Below are 13,006 nucleotides of genomic sequence, written 5' to 3'. Positions count from 1 at the left end.
GACGTCACGTCCCCGTCCCCCCCGTTGTGTTCTGGGAACACTCAGCTCCCAGTACACAGCAGGAGCCAATTGGCAGGCATAGCGCGACTCGCGCATGCGCCGTAGGGAACCGGGCAGTGAAGCCGGAGCGCTTCACTTCCTGGTTGCCTCACCGAGGATGGCGGGGGGGGCAGCAGAGTGACGAGCGATCGTTCGTCCTCTGCTGCGGACGGCGCTGGACTCCAGGACAGGTAAGTGTCCTAATATTAAAAGTCAGCAGCTGCAAGATACACCTAAAAGACAGTATGCAATATTTGAGGAGCCATCAACCCAGTAGACCCTGTAAAGTTACATAATGTATACTTTGCAGGCAATCTGTGGTCATTATGTCCTCTGCAGAATGTCTATCAGAGAAGAACTACAAACTCCTGGGCTCTTGAATAGTTCTGGTCCCCTTCTTCTGCCCCCTTACCCTGCTGTCAACATCATTGAGTCAAAACATTCTGGGTCACCAACACAGGGAATGCTAATGGTGATACTTGTCAAATCTAATATATGCTAAACCAGGGAAAAACGAATGTCCTAAAGTTGACCATATATGGCTTGATTTTCAAATGATTTCACCTGAATCGAAATTCATACTGTAAATTTTTTAGTCAACCATCCTCAAATGAGCTGGGTGAAAAATTGTCAGCCAAATTGAGCATCAAATTAGATGCAGCCACTGTTTGGATATTAAGCAGCCAGCGGAGGATATTACTTCATCCACACTGTTTAGCCTGGATGGAAGAATCTATATGTGCCTTATGCCGCATACACACGATTGGAATTTCCGACAAGAAAAATTTGATGTGAGCTTTTGGTCGGAAATTCCGACCGTGTGTAGGCCCCATCAGACATTTTCTGTTGGAATTTCCGACAGCTAAAATTTGAGAGCTGGTTCTCAAATTTTCCGACGGGAAAAGTTCTTGTCGGAAATTCCAGACGTCTGTATGCATTCCCAACGCACAAAAATCCTATGCATGCTCGGAATCATTGAACATTGAAAAAGTGTTGTACGTCACCGCGTTCTTGACGTTCGGAATTTCCGACAACATTTGTGTGACCGTGTGTATGCAAAACAAATTTGAGCCAACATTTCATCGCAAAAAAATTCACGTTTTTCTTGTCGGAAATTCCAGTCATGTGTACGTGGCATTAGACTTTAGAGTCTGACAGTATCATTCTAAATGCAAAGACAATAGACATGCCACACACAAGACTTTTCCTCCCTTTAGCAAGACTAGTATATTGTAGTAATGCTGGTTCATGAGTATCCCACCATTTAGGCCTCATGTACACTGCTGCTGGTAAACGGACGTTTAGGAGCAGTTGGAAGTTTTTTTTCAACTGCCCCTAAACTCTCCTCTATGTTATCCTATCTGTCCATGTACACAGGGTCGTTTACAGTCGTTTCTAGACAGTTGAGTTTAGAGGCATTTTTTGGAACGCAAAAAAAATGCGTTCAGAAGCTCAGTTTACAGACAATTCAAGCGCAAAATGCTTCTAAACGCGGTAACTCACGTTAAGCCGTTTACAGGTGTTTTTGATTTTTGGGAATTTTGTTTTTAAAAAAAAATTACGCTAAGTGCGGCATTTAAACACGGTAAAATGGACGTTACTATCTGTCAAGTTAAATCGTTCAAGAGAGGTTGTAAAAATGTACCGTGTACATGAATCCTAACAGGTTAAGCGTGAGAACTCTGTAGCTTCCACATTTATTTATTAAAAACTTTGCAGGATGAATGTAACAGTTTATCAACCAGGTACAGTCCTCTGATGTTGACATGCCTGGTCTAGGCTACACTAAACTAATACGGCTGGCAAGCAGCAAGTGAACCACTGACCAGTAGAATGTATCATGCCTTTGACAAATCTGTCTGCCTATGATAGTTACTATAAATACTGTATCAATATGGACCCTCCAATGGATACAAGATTCTTATTTCTTTGCATCCCGCTGCCTCTTGCCCCTGTGAATACTGGAGATTTGCATGAGGGCAGGCAGAATCTCAAGTGTCTACATTATTAGCCTTTATTGGCAGAGTGCTTCTAGCTACCTTAGCTGCTATGGTGGCATTCCTGACTGGTATTGGCATCCACTGCCGGCATGGTGTACATGGTTACTGTTTTAACTAAGGGTTGAATGAAGGGCTGAATGAAGTTAATGTTTGTTTACATGTACTGTATGTCTACTGTTTGCTGTTATTGTATATATGTTATGCTCTATTTATTGTATTGTTTTCCTTTATGAACACAATATTACATACACATATCTGTACACCAGAACACTAGGCACACGCCTCCCTTACTATACACATGTGCAGAAGCATATACACTTTTTCTATCTTTTTTTGCTAATTTAAACCATTTTTTTTCACCTTGTGTTGTACATATTTTATGCCACTAGTAGTATATTTTGTTAAGCAACGTAATATAATTTTATGCAATCGTGTAAGGTAATTGATGTCATAACACTTTATTTATTGCTATAATTATTTTATTATTAATAAACATTTTATGTATAATCAGCAATTGCTTGTTTTTCATACAGTAAACATTTTGGCTATGTGAATATACAGTATCTCACAAAAGTCAGCACACCCCTCACATTTTTGAAAATATATATATATAAAAAAAATTCTTGTGAGAAAACGGAAGAAATTACACTTTGGTACAATGAAAGTAGTGAGTGTACAGCTTGTATAACAGTGCTGTCCCCTCAAAAAAAATCAACACACAGCCATTAATGTCTAAACCGCTGGTAACAAAAGTAAATACACCCTAAGTGAAAATGTCCAAATTGGGCCCAAAGTATATATATATTCAAATGTTTTGCCTTTTATTTCTATTTTAAACTGAATGGGGTGTTTTACAAGGTGAGGGTTTACATATACAGTACTTTACAAATAAATCAAGCAATCATATATATATATATACAGTATATATACATAAAATATGTAATTCTTGATAAACATAACACTATAATAATATTGATTACTTAGCTGAGTGTGACATATTCAAGCCTATTCAGTACAATGGCATTCCAATCAAATTATATTGGTGTGGTACATTATGCCACTAAAAGCCATCATATGTTTACTAGCATAGTAGTATAAAGTATAATGCCATAATTTATAGCAACTAACAACCACTTCCCGGCCGCCCCATACCAGATTTACTGCTATAGGGCGGCCGTTCTGTGCAGAATCAGGTATAAATATATATATATATATATATATATATATATATATATATATATGATTTTGCACTTCCAGGTAGGAATGTGCCGATTGACCCCCTGTTTGGTTCGCACCAGAACTTTCGAACATCGCAAAAGTTCAGAACAGTATAACGAACACCATTAAAGTCTGCCGGACCTGAACTGTAAAAATCAAAAGTGATTAATTTGAAGGCGTATATGCAAGTAATTGGGCATACAATGGTTATGGGGGTCCGGGTACTGCCCTGAGGGACATGTATCAATGAAATTTTTTGTAAAAAACAGTATTTTTAAATGGGCAGTGATTTACTGATGCTTAAAGTGAAAGCACAAAAATTAAAAATAACAATAAAAATGAAAAATTCCTTTCAATATAACGCCGGTGTAAACAACAGCCTGGGAAGCCAGTCTGTATGATAAGGTCACATTGTGCACTGGAAAAAAGATTAGAGATTGGTTGGATAAATTCTGGTGTCTCTTACACAGACTTTGGCTATAAGTAAAAGGTACGTAAATTATGATCTTTGGGTGTCGTAGGTGCCTCCACCCCGAAATAACCCTATAGAGGTACACTTGATGAAAGCAAGAATTGCCTTGCTGTCAAAAATTGAAATGATGTGCACTTGTCAAACAGGTGCAGAAAAATTGGTCTTTGTGTGTCAGAGATGCCTTCACACTGTACTCCCTATAGAGGTACTCTTGATGAAAGCAAGATTTGGCCCTGCTGTCAAAAATTGTAATGATAAGCACCAGTCAAACGGGTGCAGAAAAATTGGTCTTTGGGTGTCTGAGGTGCCTTTACACCGTAACCCTTGAAAGGGATCAGAGGGGTGAAAAGCCGGCTCAAACAGTTCAGCAAAATAAAAATGGCTTTATTCAGCAAAAGGTCAAAACAAACTACAGGCTTGTGTGGCAATACAGGTGCACATACAGGTGAAACTCGAAAAATTTGAATATCGTGCAAAAGTTAATTTATTTCACTAATGCAACTTAAAAGGTGAAACTAATAATATATGAGATAGACTCATTACATGCAAAGCAAGATGGTTAAAGCCATAATTTGTCATAATTGTGATGATTATTGCTTACAGCTCATGAAAACCCCGAATCCACAATCTAAGAAAATTTGAATATTACATGCAATCAATAAAAATATCGGTCCTCTGAAAAATATAAGCATGCGTATGTACTCAGTACAGGCATACCCCGCTTTAAGTACACTCACTTTACATACACTCGCGAGTAAGGACATACCCGTAAGTGCCTTACAAGTACTGTACAGACATTTTGCAGCCGCGGTAGAAGGAGCTGAAGCTCAGAGAGCATAGCCCGCCCTGTTCCAGTGTGCCCCTGACACCCCCACTACAGCCCCTGAGACCTCAACTACAGCTCCTGACACCCTCACTGCAGCCCCTGACCCCCCACTATACCCTAGAACTGAAAAAGGTATTGTTTCACTTTAAGTACATTTTCGTTTTACATACATGCTCTGGTCCCATTGTGTACTTAAAAGTGGGGTATGCCTGTACTTGGTTTGGGCCCCTTTTGCAGAAATTGTGGCATGTGGCGTGGCATGGAAGCTTTCAGCCTGTGGCACTGTGGCACTGCTGAGGTGTTATGGAAGACCAGGATGCTTCAATAGCAGCCTTCATCTCTTCTGAATTGTTAGGTCTCATGTCACTCATCCTTCTCTTGGCAATGCCCCATATATTCTCTATGGAGTTCAGGTCAGGCGAGTTTTCTGGCCAATCAAGCACAGTAATCCCACGATCATTGAACCAGGTTTTGGTGCTTTTGGCAGTGTGGGCAGGTGCCAAGTCCTGCTGGAAAATGAAGTCAGCATCCCCATAGAGCTTGTCTGCGTAAAGAAGCATGAAGTGCTCCAAAATCTCCTGGTAGACGGCTGTGTTGACCCTGGACTTAATAAAGCACAGTGGACCAACACCAGCAGATGACATGGCTCCCCAAATCAACACTTTGGCCCGGATTCACAAAGCACTTACGCCGATGTATCTCAAGAAGTGTAACTATGCGCCGTCGTATCTGTGCGCCGTGCCCACAATCTGACATATGCCTAAAAATAGGCTTCCTACGACCGACGTAACTTGCCTACGCCGTCGTATCGTGGGCGCATATTTACGCTGGGCGCATTTGCCGCTCCCATTGATTTTCTATGCACATATGCAAATGAGGGAGATACGCCGATTCACAAACGTACTTGCGCCCGGCGCATAATATACGCGGTTTGCGTAGGTCGTACGTCCGGTGTAAAGTTATTCCCCATATATGAGGCGCAACTCATGCTAAGGTATGGACCAGGGAACACAGCTGTCGTATTTTACGTTTTTTACGTAGTACGTGAATAGGGCTGGGCGTAGGTTATGTTCACGTCGTAGGCAGTGATCCGTCGTATCTTAGGGAGTGGTCCCGACGTGATTCTGAGCATGCGCACTGGGATGCGTCCACGGGACGACACATGCGCCATTCCTTTTAAGTACTTCTATGGTGCTTGGCCCATCATTTGCATGGGGTCACGCCTCATTAGCATGGCTCACGTCCACTTCCACCTACGCTGGCTTACGCCGAGGAAACCCAGCGTAGATTTGAGAGCGAGTGGGAGCACTGGCTTCCTGAATACTGTGCTTGCCTCTGTGTGCTGCGTCGGCATAGCGTATATTAGATGTGCTACGCAGGCATAAATATGCGCCAATGTATGTGAATCCGGGCCATACTGTGGAAACTTCACATTGGACTTCAAGCATCTTGCAGTGTGTGCCTCTCCATTCTTCCTCCATATTCTGGGTCCTTGTTTTCCAAATGAGATGCAAAATTTGCTCTCATCAGAATAGAGAACTTTGGACCACTGAGCAACAGACCAGGTCTGTTTTTCTTTAGCCCAGGTAAGAGGCTTCTGATGTTTGTTGTTCAGGAGTGGCTTGACAAGAGGAATATGACATTTGAAGTCCATGTCCAGGATCCGTCTGTGTGTGGTGGCTCTTGATGCAGACTCCAGCCTCAGTCCACTCCTTGTGAAAGTCTTCAACACTTTTGAATGGCCTTTTCCTGACAATCCTATGCAGGCTGCGGTCATCCCTGCTGCTTGTGCACCTTTTTCTTCCACACTTTTCCCATCCACATAACTTTCTCTTAATGTGCTTTGATACAGCACTTTCGGAACATCCATCTTCTTTTGCAATTACCTTTTGAGGCCTTCCCTCCTTATGGAGGGTGTCAATCGTGGTTTTCTGCACAACTGTAAGGTCAGTAGTCTTTCCCATGATTGTGATTCCTACTGAACCAGTAGGCTCAGGAACCCTTTGCAGGTGTTATGGCTTAATTAGCTAATTAGAGTGGGACACTTTGAGCCTAGAATATTGCACCTTTTGACAATATTCAAATTTTCTGAGATTGTGGATTTGGGGTTTTCATGAGCTGTAAGCCATATTCATCACAATTATGACAAATCACATCTTGAACTATCCTGCTTTGCATGTAATGAGTCTATCTCATATATTAGTTTCACCTTTTACGTTGCATTAGTGAAATAAATAAACGTTTGCACGATATTCAATTTTTTTTGAGTTTCACCAGTAAAGTAAAAGTTCAGTCTCTGCAGCCACAGGTTGGTGTGCACAGTACACAACTCTAACCAGAGCAACAGTCTTTTATGGAGTTTAGATCACCCCAGCAGGTACTCAATCCAGAAAAAAGATCTTTTCACACAGCATGCTGCTGTGTCTCTCACTCCTACTCCAACAGCTCTCCCAGTAGGATCATCTCAGAGGCAACAGGTGTCGTTCCAGCATTAAGTTCTCTTCAGCTCTGATAGCAACACACATTTTCTCTCTGACAAGGTGCCTAATAAGCATGACTGAAAGGGACGTACTTGCCCTGTTTTATTAACCCTCTCCAGACTGCCTCTTCACACCTTATAGAGGTACTCTATACTATACTTGATTAAAGCAAGAATGGACCTTCCTGTCAAAATTTTTAATGATATGCACCTGTCAAACAGGTACAGAAAAATTGGTCTTTGGGTGTTAATTGTACTCATGAAACCTACACCAAAAAAAATTCTTCCAGATGAAATCTACACTCATAACGCTAGGCAGCCCAGAAGTCTTGTAGGCATTCATCATCCCAAAAACACTTAATCAGCGACATCAGCATCAGGGGCTTCATAGCTGCTGGTAATCCAGGACTGATCTATTTTGATAAATGTCAGACGGCCCACGGAGTCTGTGGACAGATGTGTTCTATTATTAGTAAAAAAAACTCCAGCAGCACTGAACGCCTGTTCGGAAAGCCCCCCGGAATGCACGGCAGCCCAGCAGCTCAATTGCATACTGGGCAAGTTCTGGCCAGTGGTCTATTCTCATGACCCAGTAACCCAGTGGATAACTGGAAAGCTCTCCATCGACTTTTTTCGCCTATAGATAATTCTCCACCATATGATGCAGACGCTGGTGATGGTATGTGGAAACCGTCAGCCCTGGGTGATGAGGACTAAAAAAATTGTGAAATGCATCACTTAGGCTGCCCCCTTCTCCACTGCTCCTCTGACCAACAGAAGCCTTAAAGCGGGGTTCCAACCACAATTAGCATTTTTTAAATGTATGTCCTTTCATCATGTGTTTTTATAATATAAATCCGGTCACTTACTATTTTACAATCCGCCGCCACTCCGCATAGTTATTCAAAAAAGATAGTTTATAAAACTATGTCCACACCGTTGTCATTTTGCTTGTGGGCATTGTGAAGCCCACAAGCACTTACTTCCTGGAAGTCTTGGATGGGTAGTGATAATTGGGTAGCGCACTGCATCCTGGGAAATGATGACACACATTTCCCAGGAGCATTAGAGGGAGATGATGTCAGGATCCTAGGTGATTCCAAAGGCAGATTTCGAAGGACTGCATAGCAACAGGCATTTCCAGATGAGTAAAAAAAAATGTTTAGGTCTAATGAGCACAATAATGAAAAAAAATTTGGGGATGGAAACTCCACTTTAATACTGAAAATTGGATAGCGGGAGGGTAACAAACCCCGGGACTTTATACGGTGTCAGTAAATAAAGAAAATATAATCAGTAGAAAAATATAATTTATTTGATTGATCACATACATAAAAGTGGAAGTAAACACATCCACACACTAGACAAATATGCGTAGCTTCAAGGAGGAGCCACATTCATGGCTTGTACATGGTATGCCCATTGCCCAACATGTTTCGCCCCGAACGGGGCTTCATCAGGAGCTTAGTACAAGGCATGCTATAAAAAAAGAATAATCATGTATGAATAAATCAATAAGACATCGAGACAGTAAATGAATGACATGCTCAATGTATAATCAACAATACTTAAAACAAGTATAATATGCATAAATTGACGTTTTTTATAAAAAAAAATAAAGAGAAAGAAAATAGTGGTCACAATAGTCTAAAATGCAAAATACATGAATACATGGAAAAGCATTATATGATCAATACTGGACACGCCTTGTATTAAGCTCCTGATGAAGCCCCGTTCGGGGCGAAACATGTTGGGCAATGGGCATACCATGTACAAGCCATGAATGTGGCTCCTCCTTAAAGCTACGCATATTTGTCTAGTGTGTGGATGTGTTTACTTCCACTTTTATGTATCTGATCAATCAAATATATTATATTTTTCTACTGATTATATTTTCTTTATTTACTGACACCGTATAAAGTCCCAGGGTTTGTTACCCTCCCACTATCCAATTTTCTGTTTGTCAATATGGGATGTGGTGTCTCGACATTGATCTCCTATGCCTCACATAATTTTTTCCACTTTAATACTCCTCTTTTTTTTTTTTTTTTAAAGGTTTTTATTATTAGCCATATACACAGTTACAGGAAAAAGCATTGCATACAAATGACAAGTACTTATGTAGGACAGTCAAAAGGAGAAAATAGGGAGAAAAAAGATTAAAGGGAGAAGGCTTCCCCCATTGTACATTTCCATGTCCTCAACAGTGATAGGGAATAGTCCTAACATGGATTCTTCTAAAGTGCATATAGCCTTTTATTTTGTAAACAGAGAACTAATTATTCAAACTTCGGGCTCCTGATCAAAAAGAACAGTGTAGCTAGATCATAGCATATATCGTAAGTTCAGAGCTCCATGCCCATCAGAAATTAAAATAATAAAACCACAAAACTAGGGCATATAAACAAACATAGAGAAAAAAAAAGAAACCCTCTCTCCCAAGTGTCGTGTGTCGTTGTCTCCCCATCTCCCCAGATCCTCCCGCACCAGAGCAGCACAGTACGTCTCATACATTATACATAGAGGACATGAAACATAGTCCCTTACACCTCTCCAGAGTTAGTGTCCCTGGAGTCTACCCAACTACCCCACACTTTATGAAATTTTTTCTTGCTTCCCCTCGCTTCATAGGTCATTTTGTACATTGTAATATTAGCATTAATTAACCCCTTCCAAGCAGATAGAGTGAGGACATCCCTCTTTATCCAGTTCAAGACAATGAGCTTCCTGGCATAGTAGAAGAGCAGTCTCAGGAAAATTCGCATATTGTTACTCATAATATCATCCTCTATAATACCTAGAAGACACAAGAGTGGGCTGCATATGTTCGGGAGATCAAAAGTGTCGGCAATAAATTGCGTAACCTGCGACCAGAACGGTCGAATCCTATTACAGTCCCACACCATATGTATAAAGGTGCCCTCTGCCACCAAGCACTTATGACAAACAGGGTTCTCTCTTCTGCCCATTCTATATAATCTGTGTGGTGTGTAATATATTTGATGCAGGTATCGCAGCTGTATCAGTTTGTCCCTTGCCGAGATCACAGTAGGGAGATATGACACTAGGACTTCCTCCCACTGGGGTTCCGTCAGTTCTGGTATTATCATAGTCCACTTAAGTCTCGTCTTTTCCTCTCTCGGTCGTATCTTACTCATGAGCATAGTATAGTAGGTAGAGACTTTAATACTCCTCTTTAAGCTGTCCTCAAGAGATTTCATTTTCTGCACCCTCTGTGGGGACAGGATGAGTTCTGAGACTTTCTCCTTATAACGGTGGGCAAGAATAGTGATCCTTCTCCTATATGCCATATATAAGTCCTCCTCTTCCTCTTACTTTCTGCATCGTGTGTCCTGTCCATAATGCGACATAGTCTGCTCCAGCAAAAACACAACAAGGATTGTCATGGCTCACCATCCTTGTGGCCTCCTCAAATGGTAACAGTACAGTGCATGCATCCTTTATCAGCAGCCATTGGCGTGTGAAAAAAATCCTGTTGTGCCATACTCACACAGGTACTCATTGACTTCCCTCCGCTGCATGTACAGCCGCTGTAGCATTGCCAAAGGGGAGTTCCACCTGGTGGGCATGTCACAAATCAGGCGGGTTACATGCAGGTGGAATTCCCGCTGAATTTCAGCCAACCAAGCACTGGCTGTGTATGACCGCCTAAAATGGCTACAGACTCTTCTGGCCTGCTTCATCAGATCTTCCAACCCTGGATACCTATTTTAGACAGGCTGCACCACCAAACTGAGGATACGTGCAAGGCATGACATTTGTCAACTTTCCCTGTCTAAGAGCAGACAGGAGGTTTGTGCCATTATCGCACACCACCATTCCTGGCTCCAGCTGGCGTGGCGTGAACCACCTCTCCAGTGTAGTTCCTGTCCCCTAAACACACCAACTGAAGCACTGCATGGCAGCTTTTAGCCTGAGTCATTGAATGGCCCCTTAACCACGTTCCAACCCCAGCCATAGTCATATGAAGTCTGCAGGGGATGAAGTCACATGTGTGGTGATGTCACGCGTAGGGATGGAAAGTCACTCTTATTGACGTTAGCTGACGAGCTCGCTGCTCGTAGGAGATAAGTACATTGTTTGTTTACACTATGTGAGTACCCTTGACTGTTTTAATAATAAATTACCCACTGATTTAAAACCGTACTACACTATCTGGAATCTCCCTTTTCTTTTAACACTCTCTTTGCTGCTACTGAGAGACAAAGACCAAGTACAGACCCCACTGGTCCAGGAACATAAGGGAGGAACAGCCACTCCAAGCTTATATTATATGCGGTTGTCTCATTACCGCAAGGTAAGAGGCCACCTTCACCAGTGTGTACTTCTGCACGAAAAATAGATCTATATCTCTCCAGCACCTTTTGTTATTTGCACACTGAAATGTTCAACTGCACAGAGAAAGGAATGATCAATTGCTGCTTGTTCACAGCCTGATTGCATTTGCACTTTGGACTTGATTGGACTGTATATATCAGAATTGCAGTCAGCACCAGTTCTTATTGCCGTTTTTGTCACATTTATTGTGCTTGCACGGATCATTTGCACTTTGCACAGGAAGTTTATTTTTGCAAATTTTGCACACTTTGGGGGTTATCCACAAAGCCGCGGCTCAACGTAACTTTTCGGATTTAAGTTACTCCGCCGCAAAATTCCCAAGTTAGGTGCCGATCCACAAAGCACTTACCTGGAATTTTGCGGCGCTGTAACTTAAATCCGTCCGGCGCAAGGTGTTCCTATTCAAATGGGCGAGTCCCATTTAAATTAGGCGCGCTCCCGCGCCGGACGTACTGCGCATACTCCGTCGGGTAAATTACCCGACGTGCATTGCGCTAACTGACGTCGCTCCGACGTCATTTGCTTAGACGTTAACGTAAATGGCGTCCAGCGCCATTCACGGATGTCGTATGCAAACGACGTAGAATTTAAAATTCGACGCGGGAACGACGGCCATACTTAACATGGCTTAAGACAACTAGGGCTTAGCCCTAGTTTTACGCGGCGGAACTCGACGTAAACGACGTAGATTTAGAGCGACGGGCCCGTCGGAGCGTTCGTGGATCGCCGTAACTGGTCATTTGCATATTCTACGCCGGCCGCAATGGCCTCGCCACCTAGCGGCCGGCCTAGAATTGCATCCTTAAGATCCGACAGTGTAATTCAATTACACATGTCGGATCTTCGTCCTAACTATGGGAAACTGAGTCTGTGGATCAGTTCCATAGTTAGGACCAGGGATACGACGGAGTAACAGCAGTTACTCCGCCGTATCTCTTTTGAGGATCTGGCCCCTTTATTGTGGATTTTGCACATTCATTTTTGCAAGATTGCACAGCTCATTTGCTGTATTTGCACTTTTATTTTGTAAGATTGCACAGTCTATTGTCTGTACCCAGTGTACATTCATAATATTTGCTTATGCACGTTGCACTTCATAACACCACATTGTCTATTAACTTACCATTTTAGTTCATATTTATTAGATTAGCATCTATGTTCTCTTGCAATTTGTATATGAGCTTTCTTGTAGTAGCTAATATTTGCACTACTTATGTACATTAGTCTTAGTGGTACTGTTCCCAATGGGAATAGCGCAGCACCAACCCCTACTTTATTATATTGCTTTATGGGTATGGTCTGAGCCTATTTTTAGGTGCTTGCAGCAGTTCCACTGTTCTTTTGTTCACATTTGGTAACGCAGGAATAATATACACTAAAAAATATTGTGTTTTTTTCAAATCTATCACTCTTCTTTTGTTTATAGCACAAAAAATAAGAACCGCAGAGGTGATCAAATACCACCACCTATTAGTGGGGAAGAAAATCATAAAAATGACATTTGGGTACAGTGTTGCATGACCGCGCAATTGTCATTCAAAGTGTGACAGTGCTGAAAAATTGTGGTTGTGGTTCATTGGACAATTGAGCAGAGAAGGACATGAAAGAGGAGG

Source organism: Rana temporaria, chromosome 3 (genome assembly GCF_905171775.1).
Source record: "Rana temporaria chromosome 3, aRanTem1.1, whole genome shotgun sequence".
Lineage (NCBI taxonomy): Eukaryota > Metazoa > Chordata > Amphibia > Anura > Ranidae > Rana > Rana temporaria.
The sequence above is the reverse complement of the archived record's forward strand: the minus strand, read 5'-3'. Positions refer to the sequence as shown.